General features: G+C 35.9%; 1 protein-coding gene across 3 annotated transcripts in view; it reads right to left on the bottom strand.

Annotated features, from left to right (window-relative positions):
- Positions 1-19,161, bottom strand: part of LOC134793518 (netrin receptor UNC5C-like) — a 148,329-nt gene that overhangs the window by 52,139 nt on the left and 77,029 nt on the right. The window lies entirely within an intron of this gene.

Here is a 19,161-nt window from a genome sequence, read left to right as displayed (position 1 = left end):
GTGTAGATTAGTTTCGGAATGTCGTCGTAAGCTTTAATAAAGCACGAGTTGAGTTTTTGTATTATTTAAAACGGAGACGCATTGCAAGATAAACGATAATAGATAGATTTAAATAGATTCGAGCAGTAAAACTCTTCAAATAAATTTAGGTCTACCGCTTTACACAGAAGTTCGCGAAAGGTTTTATGGTTGACAATGGCTATCTTTTATTTGACACCGCTGAGCATACCTAACAAATTGTTGAGTTACCTAAGGATCTAATGCGCGAACTGCAATACGAGTATATTTGTGTTTTTTTTACCTCCTTAACGACAATCCAAAGAAAATTTATCACCAGTTTACACACCACTACTCAGTCTTCCGTATTTTTTTTATTCCAATTCGCCAGTTCGGAAATGGTTCTCGAATGAATGGAGAGATAGCATGCCCGCACGAATGCCTCCACTCTTTTGTTAGTAGCTTTTAAATATGGAATACCTTTACTGTTCTGTATAAACTATGGCACTACCTCTATCCCCCACGGTAGGCATCTATCCCATTTTAAGAGGTAAACAAAAACACGATTTATACAAAATCTGTACGACTTATATAAAAACAAGTACCTACAGTAAAATTATAGGTTAAGGACCATAGTTATCATAATACGTATAGGACACATTACTATTAAATGATGGATTATTGAGATATATTTCAAAAAGTGGGGCATCTATCCTGGAATTACTCTATACATTCTGAGCTAAAATAAGTTTTCAATGAGCTTAACCCTAAAACCACTTTGAATTTCCATTACTGATATGATACGTCTGTTCTTTTGTCAAACGGTGTTGGGACTTTAACGGCATTTCATATGGAGCTTGTATGGCATGGGACCGTAACTAATACGTCTTTAGGGTACGGGTTATAAATGGGTTTGAGGCAAAAACTAAATAAAATAGGACGGTCGTTTTAAACGCGTTTTAATGCATTCGAAATGGGTTTGTTCAAGGCTCTTTGTAGGACGTGGCATTAGTTTTAGTGGGAATTCTGAAAGGAGTTAAACGCTAATTAGTTTAGGAACTTTTAATGCATTTCAAGATTTGTTGTTTTCTATATTACGAAATAACAAAATGGTGTTTATGTTTCGAAAAAGGTGTGATATTACGTCTGTTTTAAGTTAAAGATAGTTTCTTTTAAGAATAAATAACGCGTATTCGTTAGTTTTTAGATTTCAACTTTTTATTATCACTGAATATTTATCACATGACTGTAAATATAATTTACAGTTAGATATGAGCGCCGATAGGCATGTAGCCGGCGGCGGCGCGCCGGTCAAAATCGGTCGGCGGCGGCGCCGAATCGGCGGCGTGGCCTTGAAACACCTTTGATTAATGAAAAAAGAATTCAAACCAATATTTTACCGAAATTACATGTTTTTGCTGTAAGAAAGTTATAAAATAAGTGCATTTTACAATTTCAAGCAAAAGGGTCTAGCAGGCTAAGGAAGGAGAAGTGGCCCCTGTGACGAATATCGGATTTTTATAATGTCATTTGTTGGCTATCTTATAATATAGAAATACCTTAACTTTCAGCCCCCTATCTTGAACCGTCACCGAGATAATGTCAAAAATGTCATTTTATGGACACATTTTTCAAAGTCGTTTTTCTCCTGAACTATATAAAGTAGAGCAATCAAACCAAATCATAGCTACAAAGAATGAGTAGGAGTATAACTCAGATTTTTTTTAAATATTTAATTCCCTGAAAATATAATGATTAAAAGGTCAGAGATTTTTTTGACAGCTCTTTTCAACAGTATTTGTAAAGGTACACCTATGGAAAAAATCACATAAACTGCAAATAGTATTAGCTACTACCATGCGAAAAATGAATTCAATATAATTGGTGCAACTAGGGCATGCAGTACCGGTCCCGGTACCAAGAATTTCATTTCCCGGTTCTGGGCATGGCCGGAACCGGAACCGGGATTCCCGGTTCTTCCCGGTTCTCAAGGCATATTATGATAATTTGTAAGAAATTGTTTGTGTTAGCGTACAATCATTATAAATGACTTATTTTCATATAAATAATTGCGGAAGTATTAATAAATTACTAATTTTATTTAAAAAAAAAACACTTTAATTGGCGTTCCAACTTATTTTACGAAATTTATGTTACCGGCATAAAAGTAAGGTAAACGTACTAGTGCTCGACATGCTAATACCCAATCGATAACACCTTGGTGTCATTTCTATTGACAATGACTTAAGTTTCAAGATGACATATATGTACTGGGACCGCGTCGAGTACCAGTATGTTTACCTTACTGAGCGATGTTTCAGATAAAAACAAAATTGAAATATAAAACTGGGTGAATTTTTGTCAATTTACAATTATCCGTATTAATATCGATTGAAAATATTGGATTGCCTACTTTACTAGGTTAGTTTGTCGGGTTATTTGGGTCCCCCATTTCATATCACCATTATTAAATGTTATTTAAGCTAAAGTACTAAAAATTACTACTACTATTGAAATGGGAATAAATAGTCATATGATGAGAACCGGGAAGTACCGGTACTGGGTCTTTAGTACCGGTTCTTTTGACACTATATAATTCCCGGGAATTCCTGGGAATTTGAGAACCGGGAATTCCCGGGAGCATGCCCTAGGTGCAACATACTTAAAAAAAATGAAATGTCAACGAAAGCGTTTAGCTATCAAAGGCGTCTTTCATTCTGAAGGAGATTTTCTGTTTTAATGAGGTTTAATTTCGTTGCCTAGCAACAGAGAGTGTTTATTTTGAACTTGATGCATGGCTGTTGCTGCAATATGCAAGACTCATTTGATAGTTAAACGCTTTCGTTGACATTTTTTTTTTAAGTGGTTGCACTAATTATATTGAATTCATTTTTCGCATGGTAGTAGCTAATACTATTTGCAGTTTATGTGATTTTTTCCATAGGTGTACCTTTACAAATACTTGTTGAAAAGAGCTGTCAAAAAAATCTCAGACCTTTTAATCATTATTTTAACAGGGAATTAAATATTTAAAAAAATCTGAGTTATACTCCCACTCATTCTTTGTAGCTATGATCTGTTTTGATTGCTCTACCTTATATAGTTCAGGAGTAAAACGACTTTGAAAAATGTGTCCATAAAATGACGTTTTTGACATTATCTCGGTGACGGTTCAATATAAGGGGTTGAAAGTTAAGGTGTTTCTATATTATAAGATAGCCAACAAATTACATTATAAAAATCCGATATTCATCGCAGGGGCCACTTCTCGTTCCTTAGCCTGCTATACCCTTTATTGAATAAAGGTATGAAAAAAGTTTTATATAGTATAAACGGTATCGAGCGGCATCAGAGGCGGTCTTAATCTTGGCGAGACCCTGGCCGGAAGATCTTTGCGAGGCTCTTATCTTTTGTGCTAAGTAAAAAGTAGCGGATTGACTGTATCAGGGAAAACGTCTGGTCGACAGTCCAAAGAGCCGAAGTGAGGAAAATCCAGCTCCGTTATTAACCAATATCGACCCAACAAACCAGTTTATGTCAAAAAGTGAGGCTCAAGGCCGAGCTCCACCTAATACCGAATACCTGATTCCGACGCCTTCCCATGCGAGGCCAGAGGCTGAGCTGCAGGTAAGCATACAGCTTAGAATCGAACGCCAAGTGTGAGCTTGGCTGACGGCCGAATGCGCGGAGTGCCGATTACGGCGCGCTTCTGTGCGAGGCCGAAGGCCAAGCTGCAAGAGAGCAGAGCTTGGAATTGGTCCAGTGTAAGCAAGTCCGAAGGCCGATAAAGACCGAGGCCATATTGTTAAAGCCTGCTTTCCTGCAGGTGCATTCGTGCGAGGCCAAAGGCCGTGCTGCAGTGGAGCTAAGATCGGAGAAGAACCAATGACCAAGCATTCATTCTTGGCGAGGCCGAAAGTTAGGCTCCAAACAGGGCCGAAAACTTGGAGTTTCAGATAGCGGCTTACTTCTATGCGAGCGATGCGAGGCCAAAGATTGGGCTGCGAGAGAGCAAAGCTTGAAATTTGAACAATGACCAAGCTTAAATGAGACCCGATTCCGTTTCCGATGCCTTCCGTGCAAAGCCAACGGCCGGACCCTTGGGCGTGAAAACGCTTAATATCTGAAATTAACCCCCTTTTACACCTTTTAAAGACATTCTACCATACTTGCAATGGTTAAATTCGCGGTGAATGACGGATGAACTAGCCAGCTGGCAAAATTAGTCATTTCGTTGCCCTAACACTAGCGCGGTTACCAAACAGAAAATAATTATAAGGACCTAAAATACCTTTTGAATGTCTATAAGCTATAAGCTATTCAGACTGGCCGTTAAAGATCTAAACTAGATAAAATATGATATTATCTGATTCTGAAAGTAGTAGTATCTAACAAGGTCACGCCGATGCCACGCCGATAGCGCAGCGTCGGCGGCGGCGGCGCGTAAATTTTGTCGGCGGCGGCGGCGCGCCGGCGCGGCGCTCATATCTATTTACAGTACAGTATATGGTGCTACTTTACTGCCCTAGGGCAGGATTAAGGACAATACGTGCTTATGTCAAAAATTTAAAGGGTCATATGTACTGTAAAATGTTGTACGATACACGTGCGAAAAGATAATTCGCAACTCGTTGCGAATTTCCTATTTTTCGTACGTGTATCGCAATGTACTATAACCGGTCATATTCTTTTTGAGTGTTAAATATCGTTCTGTCGTTTTAGTGTCACGCTCGATACTATAGTACGTTTTTTTTAGCATTAGAAAGAACTTGAAAGAAGGTAAGCGATCTTGACATGTCTTTTAATTGAAAAACGGTTTTTAAAAATCAAAAACTATTACTTATGAAAGCAGAAGAATATAAATGATCGTATTAGATTCATAATTGTTACATATTTGCCGTAACTTATTTTTAAAATGTGTTTTTTTAATTAAAAGACACATCAAGATTGTTTACCCTATTTCTAATGCTAAAAAAAACGAACAAGAGAATGTAATAATATATAACATGCTTATATAGCATGTTATATATTATTACATTCTCTTGTTGCTACGATTAATAGCGTTATATTTGATTTTGTTGCCATCTTTTAAATATATTTTCCAATTACCGTGAAATAACGTGTAAAAGCTCGCAAAAGCGATGCAATCACTTACGTCGATGTAACATGAGTGATCATTAAACAACGGAGCTTTGTAAGAGCTCCGATAAGAGCGGAAGCTGCCTTATCTCAGATAAAACAAAGCTTCGTGGCTGTAAGTAACCAGCCACGGCATACAGGAGCAGTGGAGGTTTATTGATTAAAAGATACACACGTTAAGGGAAAACTACGCTGGAATTTGGCACATCATACGTATAAAGGTTAGTAAAATGTCCTTACGACGCGACGCTTAAAACTTTTGAATAATATATTCATTAAAAATTGTTTCCTTTTTTTTACCGTATGTAAACCGACTGTTGAGTTACCAAGCATAACGTTTAAAGGAAAAAAACATTTAAAATTATGCAGAAAGTAAAATTATCAATCATTATAATGATAAAAAAAACATACTAAAACTTTAGCCGACCTTTCTCAGTTATTCCCATTTTAAATAAATAATAATAAAATAAAATAAAATGCATTTATTTCAGACAAACAGTCCATATTTTGTTAGTAAGTACATTTTACACTTTAAAACTTATAGCTAAGGTTAACTTAAAATAAACTTAAATAACTATCTTAGGTACTAAAGATAAATTAGGTACTATTTTAATTTATATGAGAATTCTTCCACTTGAAATGAGGATTTTGGTTAAGAAAAAAAAAAGGTCTTTCTTATGTTGTTCACCCAATCGTTATTAAGTACAGCGATGCATATAATCGTTCCTATTTAAAAGCATATTCTTTACGATGACAAGGATGTTTCATAATAATTATAATATCCACTGTACAAAAAACACGTCATCAATCACCATGCTGATTTCTGTATTAAATCTTGCGCAATACACTGATGAATACTTTGTAACACATCAAACACATTCACGCTCAACTGCACTTTTATGGGAAATACGAGTATCGTGTACCTATGTGATACTTTAAATTTGACTAGGGCTGCTCCCTCAACTTCCATGTCCCGTAAGGCACAATAAGGCGTCCCGCAGACTTACGATCGGCGACGGCGCGATAGCAAGCAGATAAATTCCAGCCGCTTTTGTCTTCGCCTGATGCAACGCATCTAGATTGCAGCTGGACTCCGCTGAGACGGCTTCACAACTTCAAAAAACATATTAAGTTGCTGTGAAACATACATAGTATTCTATCAGATACCGAGTAATGTAAATTAAATACGAGATCTTTTATATTTTTAATGAATGTTGGTTTAAAAAAAAAGATGGGGTTCCACTCCTGACCGTTAATAATCAGGTTTTAGAATTTGAATTATACTTAATCTTAGTTGTTTTGTAGCCTTTATCGACTATAAATCGAAGCTATGATTCCGTAGAACGAATTGATATAATTTAATCATATTTCTGATGCTTTCAATCTCCCCCTAATTGGCTTTTCTTAATTTCCTCACCGCACTGCAAGTTCAAGATATTTGAGACTTGGGAAGTTTATGTTTCATAGTTTGACCTGTACGGCTACCACCAGTTTTGACATTGACAGATTAACTCGCGTCTACGTAAATTACTTTCTATACATCTCGCTTGCACTAATATGCGAGTACGAGCGAGATGCATAGAAAGTAAGTTACTTAAACGTGAGTGAATATGTCAATGTTAAAACTGGTGGTAGTGCTTCTGTTTATCAAGGCGTAGACCATGTACAACAACTTCTCAAAAAAAATAAAACAGCAATTTAAATGCCCAATGGCCTACAGATATTTTCATTTATTTTTAGTATGTTTTTAGTAGGCACGCTTGTACACTTCCTACATATCTAGATATACCTATATCACATACCAAAACATTCACAAATAAAAACCCTTGTTTGCAATCTTAATTGTAAAATAACTCCATAAATTTCGTGTTTACACCGAATTTATGACGTTAATGATTATTAAACAAGCAGCTAATTCGTTTTGCAAACTCTAATGTTTTCTCTTGATCGAATGTACTGTTTGACTTCATTGTTAGACTTCGGTGTTTATTTTGTTCTTAAACTTGGGTGATTAACGTAATTTAAGATTAAGCATAATTGAGATCGCCTTTTCGGGTTTCGTGATTCATAAGCATAAACGGTTATATATATCATATGTACTTGCAAGGCATTCATTTACATATAAATTGGAAAAAGAAGGACAGGCCTTTGCCCAGCAGTGGAACAGAATAGGATCATTCTAGTAATAATAATATTATCTTTTTTGTGATTGTGCAGAACTTATCGTGTTATCATAATGAATAAATTTGAGATTGTTTTAGTTAAGTAAGTAAGTAAATACACTTTATTGCACCACAAAAGAAAAAGTCAATAACAGATTGACAATTTAAATATCTAAAGGTAGCAACAGGCGGTCTTATCGCTGCCAACCCTAATTTTTAGTTCAGTGGAAATCAATTGTAATCAAGAATATAAGTACAGAGTCCTGAGCCCATGCCAGTGTAAAAAAAACCACAGACCTAAGTAAGTACGATTAGTATATAAAAGTATTATCCATAAGCCTATGCAGATTAAACATAAATGCAAACTCGTTGTATCTTGCATTCTGCCACACCTTGACAGTTGACAGTAACATCTTAAGACTTGTAATCGAATACGCATGCGCCTCGTCCAGCATTCTGCTTTCTGCAGCTTCGTCAGTTATAAGTGTTATAACTGATCCTATGCCAACTTGTTTGCTTTTCTAATTTATGCAGAGTGAAAATTCTCCTATCAAACGGTTATATTAGATTGGACTTCTATAAACTTATTTGCCACATATTTATATTTTACTGTTTTCTTCCGTATAATGGCATTTTAATTGCTCTTCTGCCCTTCATGTGTACATTTTTAAGCAACCTGTTATATCAATTCAAATGTAAGGTAATATCAATTCAATGTACTTAATACACATATTGATTAACACTAAACCTTGGCCAACTAGCATAAAGGGCTATTGTAACTTTTTCCACGCGTGATCCGTACTTACACGTAAAACTAAAAGCAGCTTTATTACCAAGGTACTAACGCACAATATAATGCTCTCTACTGCATTCCAATTATAGTTAAGGTCGTATATGTCATGAAAACCGTTTTATCTGGCTTATAGCGATCTGCTAGTTAATGGTTAGGGCTCGGTATAACCTTGACCGACTGTTATAGTAATTAAGCCAGGTATTGGGAAATTTATAGCGATAAATGAATTGTGTTAAATACCTTAGGGACTCAGAATTTATGTGAAACAAGCTTATAACTAATATTAACGGCATTCCGGGGGTGCGGTCGCGAAACTTGCAACCCTGTGAAGCCTTTCAGGTTTCTGAGTAAGTGATAATTTGTATTTACTATTTTCCTAATATCTTTCACGTGCTCGTGACGATATCTCAGGTAATATATATGAGTGGTTTTTAAAAACGAGATTTATATTGGAAACATTATGACGGTTTAATTGCGATGAAATAATTGGAAAAAAGCGCTGGTGGCCTAGCGGTAGGAGCGTGCGACTTTCAATCCGGAGGTCGCGGGTTCAAACCCCGGTTCGTGCCAATGAGTTTTTCGGAACTTATGTACGAAATATCATTTGATATTTGCCAGTCGCTTTTCGAGGTGAAGGAAAACATCGTGAGGAAATCGGACGAATCCCAATAATACCTAGTTTCCCCTCTGGGTTGGAAGGGCAGATAGCAGACGCTTTCGTAAAAACTAGTACCTACGTCAAATCATGGGATTAGTTGTCAAGCTGACCCCAGGCTCTCAGGAGCCGTGGCAAAATGCCGGGACACGGCGAGGAAGAAGAAGATCAGATGACGGTTTAATTGAAATTATTCTTTGCTAAACAAATAACCATTTTACCGTGAGACCATTAACGGTTTAATAAAAATATTTAATCCGGGAATTTGCTCACAAAAAAACTACACAAGAAATGTTAACAGATCTAAAAGGAAAGGCAGAACCGCAAAAAAACAATATCGCATCAACCGTGACGATGACGCGCAGAAGCTTAACAGACAGACTGACATTTCATTTCCCATAGAAATCCTAAATTGGACATAATAGCACACTAATTAAGAAACTTTGTAAGTAATTTTTTGGCCCGGTCATGTTGGTTTTTGTGTTAATAAAGGTGTAACATTAATAGCCAATGAAAGAATTATTATTGATCATTATGCTCAAGGCGATATTGGAAAAGGATTTCAAAAATATTCTTTGAGTTGTCCATGTCTATTCACGACTCGAAAGTAATAAGTATTATATTTGAAGGTCAGGTTGATGTACAGCTAATAATGATAGTGATCATAAGAAAACATATTAAGTACCTACAAAAAATATTGTACGAGTTGAGGTGTAAAAAAAGTACTTACCTACACGTAAAATAATTAATAGGTTTTTGAAACCCTATAGGATGTGGTGGTACACCAATTAAAATTTGACAGAAAACTTATCTACGATCTCACGTCAAAGAGACAGAGGTTACAAAAGTTAAATTGGTTAGAATCCTTATCGCTCTAGTCATCGACACGTGACAAAATACTGTAATAGGAGATGACATTAACCTATTTCGGAGGGAACATAGTAATTGTTGATGGTAGAAAAGAGAAATGTCGCAATCGACCATTTAGGTTAATCTGAATAATCTACATCATTATGATCACCGGTTCATCTTTATCGTTTGCGCCAGGTTTCGTGTCACCAGAATTAAGTATGGCGCTTAAGACATTTATGCATTTTTGTGTCGTTGTGTTTTTATCAGATTTCGTCTCCGCCATAACAATTGGTGCCGCCTAGACCATTGCGCCAGTCGTAAAACTTTTTAAGGCTAAATATAAAGGGGTTCCTTTCATAGTTTGAGTGTCGTTTTTCCTTGTTTTTTTTTGTTTGAACAAAAATGTAATAAGCCTGAAGCGAATCTGCGTCAGTTAGCGCTGCGACACTGACGCAGCGGCTCTGACGCTGCGGCCGTTGCGACAGAGCCGCTTTGCTCGGAAGTCTAGCTTTACGGGACAATTAAAATACCTAGGTAGTCAGCAGTCTGTAGTCAGCATAAAATATTAGTCCACTACTACACCAATATGACCAGTATTTTAAAAATGCAAGTAGAACGATTGCTTTATGGGGCTTAACTACCATCAGGCTGCCGACGCTGGAACCTTCCTAGCTTCTTTTAGGTCGGTAGGTAACGATGTGTTAGAGAGGTTTACTATATTCACGTTACTTTTTGAATTAGATACCTATAAATAATATAAAATAAATAAGTACTTAATCCTTGTATAAGTCATCGTTATTTTGACAACATTGTCTTACTTTTTTTGGTCTTGAATTACGTTTTGCAGTTTAGAATCTAGATAAATACCTATAGACCAGCGGTGGAACAAAAATGGGTTTTGATAACATTAAAGTTTTTTCTTTTTTGATATGTTATTGCATGCATGTTAAATAACATTTATGTAAAATATTAGAAAATTATAGGTGGAGCGTTCGGCCATATTTAAATATTTCAATTTTGCTAAATAACTATGTAAATATAAAATTAAAGTTACAAAAAACTGTACCATGTTCAATAACACTTTAATTTATTCACAATATTCGGTTTTTAGAAATCTGGAACAGCTGCTTTCTGGTGAACGTAAAAACACGAATTACTTTGTCAATAAAGAATTAAAGTAGCTGATATTGTAAAATTACGATATTATCTATCAACTTAGTATACTTGTAAAAAGTTAGAAATATAGACAATGTGCTTGTCTAGATATTGATTTCTGGTTAAGCAGTATAGCCAATATTGAATTAAAGTTTGTAGAGTTAATATTACACGGTCATAATAAAGATCTTAGTTCCCACACAAAATATTAGAAATATAAAATCACGGCGACACTAAATACTGATACGTAAGTATGCATTCCGCGCTTATATTGAGTTACATTTCAAACGCGCGGCGTTTTCGCGCGCCGCGCTGTGCGCCGTGGCAGGAGGCAGCGATCGACTGGTGGCGGGCTAGCGATTAGCGCGGTGCCCGTAAAAAATACGCAAAACGTTTATAAAATTATTATCAATGGTAAATAGTTATATTGTTAATAGTAGGTACACTAATGGAAACTTACCTACACTTATTTATTTCTATATGTACTAGGGATTGCCCGTGGTTTGGTTTACGTAGAATTCGTTATCGTGTTAAGTATAGAAATAATAGATACATTTGAAAATTATTTTAGGTGCATTGTCATACAGATAACCACCCTTGTTAAAGTATTCTTCAAATTCAATAGACAGGTGTCATTTCAATATAATTTTGTGTAATTTGGCGCTTTTAGGTTATAAATGACTAGCGACATATATTTTTTGTTTAAGAGCGATATTCGATATATATATCTCCGATAATATTTAATTTATCATTTAAATCAATTTCAAACTAACGTTATTCAATATTTATCATTTTAAAGTCAATTTTACCAACCAACTGAGCTTTACGAGTAGTACGGAAACAACTCAAAATTTGCATCAAATTAAATGCCACTCTTCTTATCCGTTTCGAACAATCAAGAGGGCCTTTACGAGCTGATGTAGTGAAAATTTTATTTAACCCTCGTCCCTTGAAACCTTCACTACGCTCGAGGTTCAACTTTACGAACCACTCGCTACGCTTGTGGTTCAATTTTAGAATGTTTCGCTTGTTTGGGTATCAATATTAGCACGATTAATCAACAAATTTTCCCCTTGTAAAACAAATAAATAAGGTAGGTGAGGTGCAGGCATATGAGGCCCGGCGGGTAACAAGGCCCAGCATTCAAAAATAGCAGTTGCTCCCTATTATTCTGAATTTGTACTTGTTGCTAAGAAGATCCACTGTCAGTGCAGGTAAAAAGGTCCAGTCCCGGGCCTTATTGAACGTATGAGATGAAATAATAGATTTAAATATTTTAAGATAATTTTGAATATTTTTAATCTCTCATTAATAAGGCCGATTTGAAGAAACTTCTATGAAATTATGACTTATAAATAACACCTTCACTGCGTGGGCTGTCCAAATCGCTGCAGACTTTTCTTGGTCTAACTCTAATAATTTTTCACTTGCTTTATTGACCTAAAGACGTTTTAAAGAATCAAAAAGTCTAATAAAATTTAGACACTTAAACTTTTTAAAGGCAGTAACTACTTACTTATAGAGGTAACTTTTTTTATTAATACATAGGTAGTTATTTACGATAGAAGTGCGAAAAATAGAAATTTTGCAACGAATGACGAATTTTAAAACACGGCCAAAGGGAGTGTTTTAATGTGCTTATTATAGCACCGGTGTCGTAATGTAGCACCAGGGCCCTATTTCACCAACGTGACAGGTGCGACAATTCGACAAGTCTCATTGTTGCTGACGTCACAGGCATCCATGGGCTACGGTTATAGCTTACCATCGGACGGGCCTTATTTCTGTTTGTCACTATCATTGTATTATTAAAAAAAAAACTTTATTATATCGGCAAAAAACAGGTATTGTCGTATTTCTTGTGACAATTGTCCAAGTCCCAGCCCCCCCTTTGCTACAGTCCAACCCGAAAGGCACCTTAGGTCGGCGCTTACGTCATTATTACCGGCGCCCCAATACTAATGCGGTGCTACGCGACGTAAGCGCCGACCGCCATATTCAACGTGGTTTGTCACATAGTACCCTGTAAAGGTATGATTCCAGGGATAAAAAATATGTTATAACGTTATCCAGCGTATAATGGAATTCATAAAAGTTTTTCTTTATAATTACTACAAGTAAATTTGTTCATATTTGCATATTATTAAAAAGGTAAATGAAAAGTAATTGAGTAATTTAATTACTAATTAATGTAATCACAATTGCAAATTACACAGAAAAAATAATTACATGTAATTAAATTACAAACATTTTAATTACATGTAATTAAATTAGTAATTAAATTACACGAGTAATTAATTACGCCCAACACTGGTTGGTGGCAAACAACCACACCGCTCGTCTGATGGTAAGCGGTTACCGTAGCCTATAAAGGCCTGTGACGTCAGTAACAGTGATGTCGACAAATGTCGCACCTGTCACGTTGGTGAAATAGGGCCCAGATGTACAGTAAAAATCATGTTAAAAGATAATACTAACTGTTACGAATAAATATTTATACTGTAAAAAATTATCCCACCAAAAACATTTTCATGTAAAATGTTGCTAAGACGAAACCATAAGCCTAAGACTCGCACTGTTAAAAAGTTATCAGATCTCTTGTCGAGCCAAGCTTCAAACTCTACAAGCCCCTTCACTAACTCTACACCTTAGTCAAAATATGTGGCTTGGCTGTTTTGCTACCGCCACATGGGCATAAGGTGAAAAACTTATTATAATCATTATTTTTAGGGTTCCGTACCTCAAAAGGAATAAATATGAACCCTTATAGGATCACTCGTGTGTCTGGCTGTCCGTCTGTCACAGCCTATTTGCTCCGAAACTACTGGACTAATAAGTTGAAATTTGTCTATAACCCAAAGACATACATGTAAAGTAAATATGTAATATAAATTTAAATAAAGGGGTCACTTTTGAGATGAATGATAAATAGAAGAAAAAAAACTATATCTTTGTTATATATCAAATGAAGGGGCTCATTTTAGAATTAGAATCTCAAATATTTTTTTTTCATAATTTTAAAATAAATAGTTTAGAAGTTATTTAAGAAAACAGGCAAAAAATTAACATTACCCTTATCTCCGAAACTACTGGGTCTTTTCATTATGAAAAAAATACACATATTATCTCTTTACCTATAGATGACAGGAAAACCTATTAGAAATGTGGAGCTAAGCGTGAGCAGGCCTATGGAACTCTCTGCGCGAGCTCGGATTAATACCTACGAATCTGCTCCCGTTCACGGTAGAAAAGCAAGCCAGTTGGTTGCCACACGCGCTCACGTACGCACGTCACCGCGCGCCGCACTGTCAATTTTTACGATAGTTACACGTACGGCGGGATTCGGGAAATGAATTAGAGATGCACTAGATAAGAAATAGTAAAGATATGTGACGTTCCACGGCAAAAGGTACCATTGCCCCGACTGAATATTGGAGTGGCGATAATAATAAGCGTAAGCGCCAGCCGCCATAAGGTACCTTTTGCCGTGGAACGTCACATATCTTTACTATTTCATATCTAGTGAATGTCTAACGGCGCGATATCTTACAGTTCGAATCGCGCGGGTAGTAGGTACCTACCTACTATTGAATTTCTTTAATTAAACATGTAATGTTTAATATGTGTGACAAATGTATAGATTTAGATATCTATCTATTTGAAATAGGTAGTAAATTTTTAATTTATTTTGGTAAATGTTTATTTTAACGACAGTAAGTTTACACCGGAAAGTGCCTACTCATTTTTGCTCTGGTTAACTTATAATTAATTACCTTTATTCATGGGGTTTCTATTATTTTTCTTTACTATGTAACATTAATCTCTATCTGGTTTTAAATTACACGAAGTTTTAAAACTAATTCTTGCTGGGATTATTGCGCGGTTTATAAAACGGCGTAAACACTGCGGTTACTGCAGGGACATATGACCTTTTAAAATGACTATTTCGCAAACACTAAAGCATAATCGGAATATTAGGTATAATTTAAGATTTAGCTTTCCTTTTATTTCACTCCTCTGTTTAAGTGGGTATTTATTTATCATTTCTAAGCGTCAGCAACCCTAGCGTTGTGCCGGTGCGCGCGGTGCGGGGAGCGGCGCGTTGTATTTTTGTGTAGGTATCAAAACGGTAGGTATTTGCGTTTTGTTTGAGAGATAAGTATCTGTTCGTAAGAACTATTGTATAATCTGTGGCGTGAGTCGGACTTAAGTACTTAGTTTTTGATCCGATCCCTACGGGTTTTTAAAAGACATTTTACTCACTTTTCACTAAAAAAACATATTGTTAAAAATTGTGTAATGTACGGAACCCTTGGAACGCGAGTCCGACTTGCACTCGGGCGGTTTTTTTATTATACATACAATAGTTCTTGTAGAAACGAAACGGCCGAGCCACATACTTTGACTAAGGTGTAGAGCTAGTGAAGTTAGGGCTTGTAGATTTGTTAGAAGCTTGGCAAGAGATCTGATAACTTTTTGACAGTGCGATCCTTATGGTTTCGTCTGGGCAACATTTTACATCAAAATGTTTTTGGTGGGATTTCACTTCTTTTTGTAAGTTGCTTATAACAATCTTCCATCCCCTAATTTAAAGGGTTGGGGGTGATTTACTATTAAAAAACCTGAAATAAGTATCTGGGGGCATCTGTTACACAATGTACTTCTTACTGATTCCCCATATAAACCCTTCACCCCGTAAGGGTAAACTTTGGGGTTGAAATCTGCCTTCACCCCGTAAGGGTAAACTTTGAGGTTGAAATCTATTCTATATCCTTCCCCATAACAATACCTATCTACATACCAAATTTCAACTAAATCGGTTCAGCGATTATTGATTCCCCATACAAGATTAAACCCCCTCATCATCCCCTTAGGGATTAAAAAATTCAAGTTTTTGAATTTGTTTGTTGTTTGTGTACTAAAACTATCTTACATATCAAATTTCAGCTTCTTAGAGGACTTCAGGAAGTACCCTAAAGGTATTGATAATCATCAAGTGAGTGAGTCAGTGACGAAATCGAAGTTTTTAGATATGAATAAAATCTAAAGTATAAGAGCTATGCAATTGATATACTTAATAAGTCCGAGAACTTTGTTTATCTAGTATAATCCAACCCCAAGTTATGAGGGTTCCAAAAAACGACGAAGCGCTTCGAGAAAAGGTAGATAGTGCCCTTGCGCTTTGCTCGTCTTGGCGGGGGCACTGCCGTGCCCCCAGATGTTAAAACATAATAATAATAAAGATTTATGTTTAGTGACTTTAGTTACCTACTATTTTCGCGTAAACTAGACAATTTTTATATCTTTAGTTAATAAGGCCCAAAAGAATTATTTTTAACTTATTATAAATATACTCTTGTTGTGAAGTACCAAATATTGTTATTTGTATATGTATAACTCTTAAGTTAAAAACAATAAAATCTGTTATTGTCTACTGTCAAAATGATTATTTTTTGCGGGATTAAGTAATACCCTGCTAGTGTTCAATAAGGCCCACAATAGGACTTTTATAAAAGGTATATTTTCCAAGAGTATCGTAATATTTTTATAACTATTTTGGTATAATGAAGAAACTTCAATAAATAAGATACCTATTTGAGTGAGTTTCCATACTTAATATCCTGTTTATTAAAAAAAAAACCATTTTAATTTAAGGTGGGCCGTATATAGGCATATACGGCCGACACGGAATATACAATAAGGTGAGGTGACTTACCTTATTGTATATTCAATATGTATACGTGTAATATTGAGCAGTTGGTTTATAATATACATAATATGATATTGACGTTGAATAGGACAGGACATGACAATAGGAACCAGAAATAGGTATAGTCGGTCAAACCAATTTGTCAGTAAATAAAAACAAAAAACTATATTCATCCTTTTCTTTTGGGTACTAGTACTAGTGTAAGTCAAAGATAGTATGATGATTCTCTCTATGTTGAAATGAGACAGTCCTTTGACAAACTATGGTAAAAAATAGTTGTGAATATCATGTACATTTTTATTACAATTTCGAAATTCAAATGTTCTTCCTAATCAACTCGGCCACTAAACTAACTGATAACTTGGTATCCGATCCGCTAACTCGGCGAATGAATCGCCAATTCGCCAACTCTCCGAGCCGAGTCAACGCTATCACACTGCTACTAAGGCCATTCAAAAATAAACCTTAATTCGAGAGCCCGAAGGTTCTTATATGACAAACAATACATTATGACTTAAAACTTTATGAGAAACAAAGGGACCCCTTTAATTTCACGTAATGTCCGCATCTAATTTATATATGTCCACAGTAAACAAACAAATGAATGATAAGAAAAGACAGACAGTGCTGTGAGCGGGAGGTGGGGCGAGGCGAGGGGCGAGGTATAGGTAGGCTATTATTGGCTCTCGGGCGCCGCGCCGGCGACACTGACGGACCAGCGCGGCGTATGTATGAATTTCGCGCCTTTTTAAATATATTTTACTATTACAATGCAAGCTACACACCGAAATTTCTTATTTTCCATAATATGGCTGCGTATATTATTTTATAGTAATAGACTTATTTTTACAGACTCTAATTCAATATTAGATATTATAGGACAAAAAACGCATATTAATTCTAAAGCATATATCTTATTCTTCTAAATTTTTAGCTTGCCTATTAACTTAAGAATTTAGATATGTTGTTGTGGATTTATTAAACTTTAATTCAATATCGACAAAATAATAAGCTAATTTGTAGTTTGAATAAGAAGCACGTTAAAAAATTTTCTAATAATTTTACATTATAAAGCGTCATACATATTTTAAACGATGGAACTTAAACATTGCACTTTAATTCAATATTAAAAAATCATTACTAAAAATATATAAATACCTAATTTATATCTAACGCTCGTTCTAACTTTTCGTCATATTTTACAAATATGCTTAAAAATATGTCCCATGTCAGATAAGTATCACTTTTTCATCTTTAGAATTATCAAAACTTTTAGTGCAAAAATCCGGTCCCACTATTGGTCTACTAAGCATTTCCTGTGAGTATTTCGAAATAAACAGTCTGAATCTAATATAATAAACTGCCTATCTAATAAGCATATTAAATTCATTCATTACACAACTATTGAAATATAAAACTAGACTATTGTTTCGTGTAGATATTTTATTGCTCAATAAACGTAGGTAGGTACCTACAAGTACAGAACCCGGCCAGAAACGTATTGTCTCCAAACATGATAACTCCGTGACTCCATGATATCACAGTGACAGCTGTAACGAGTCATAAATCTCTTTTATCGGGAGAAATGCATCGCGGTTACAGGCAAAGAAAGAACACCCAAAACTTATAGATAACCGAGTTTATGTGCATCCTGATAAAAATAACTGGAAGAAATCAATATATTACAAGCCAGTCATGTTAAAGAATCGGTAGGTTCACAAGCATCACAAAACCGCGTATCGGCGCGATTCGGGAAATGAATTAGAGATTAACTAGATACGATATGGTAAAGATATGTGACGTCCCACGGGAAAAGGTACCCTATGGCGGTTGGCGCTTACGCTATTATTAGCGCTCCAATATTAATGCGGCGCTATGCGACGTAAGCTCCAGCCGCCATAAGGTACCTTTTGCCGTGGAACGTCACATATCTTTACTATTTCATATCTAGTGAATCTCCAATTCATTTCCCGAATCGCGGCGCCAGCCGCCATAAGGTACCTACCTTTTGCCGTGGAATGTCACATATCTTTTTACTATTTCATATCTAGTGAATCTGCAATTCATTTCCCGAATCGCGGCGCCACTGCCGTATTCGAACTTCAAGATATTCACAAGAGACGACACGTACTAGATCCATTCTAGATACGTTATAGTTTAGATATCAACTAGTTCTCTTTTGCAGCGCAATTCGGGCAACCAATGTCACCTTTACGTTAGATAGAGTAAGATATCTATTAGATGTGAATTGGATCTCTAAGTCATATCCCGTGGAAATCGTTCAAGTGTATCTCCAGAATCGCGCAAATGTCAAATTTGATAGGTTAGATCTTAAACATATCGTTATCGTATTTTGGTGATGTCTAATTGATGTCTATTTCAAAATACGAATCGGGCCCCGAAACTCCGTCCCATGGAAGGTAAAATTCGGCCGAACTTGCTGGTGACTCTTAAGGGGCCCACTGATTAACAGTCCGCCGGACGGTATCGGCCTGTCAGTTGTTCGGAACTGTCAAAATTTTGTTCTAACTGACAGGCCGTTACCGTCCGGCGGACTGTTAATCAGTGGGCCCCTTTACTCAAATAGATTTTTGTGAATGAACAGTACTTGTGTTGTCACTGTAAAATCGTAAAACTAATCAAATTGAATTAGAACTTAGGAATACCATTGGTTAGGACTATTGTAAAGACTAAACTA

The sequence above is a fragment of the Cydia splendana genome, chromosome 9, assembly GCF_910591565.1.
Source record: "Cydia splendana chromosome 9, ilCydSple1.2, whole genome shotgun sequence".
NCBI classification, from domain to species: Eukaryota; Metazoa; Arthropoda; class Insecta; order Lepidoptera; family Tortricidae; genus Cydia; species Cydia splendana.
Note: the sequence above shows the minus strand (reverse complement) of the source record. Positions and strands in the feature narration are given on the sequence as shown.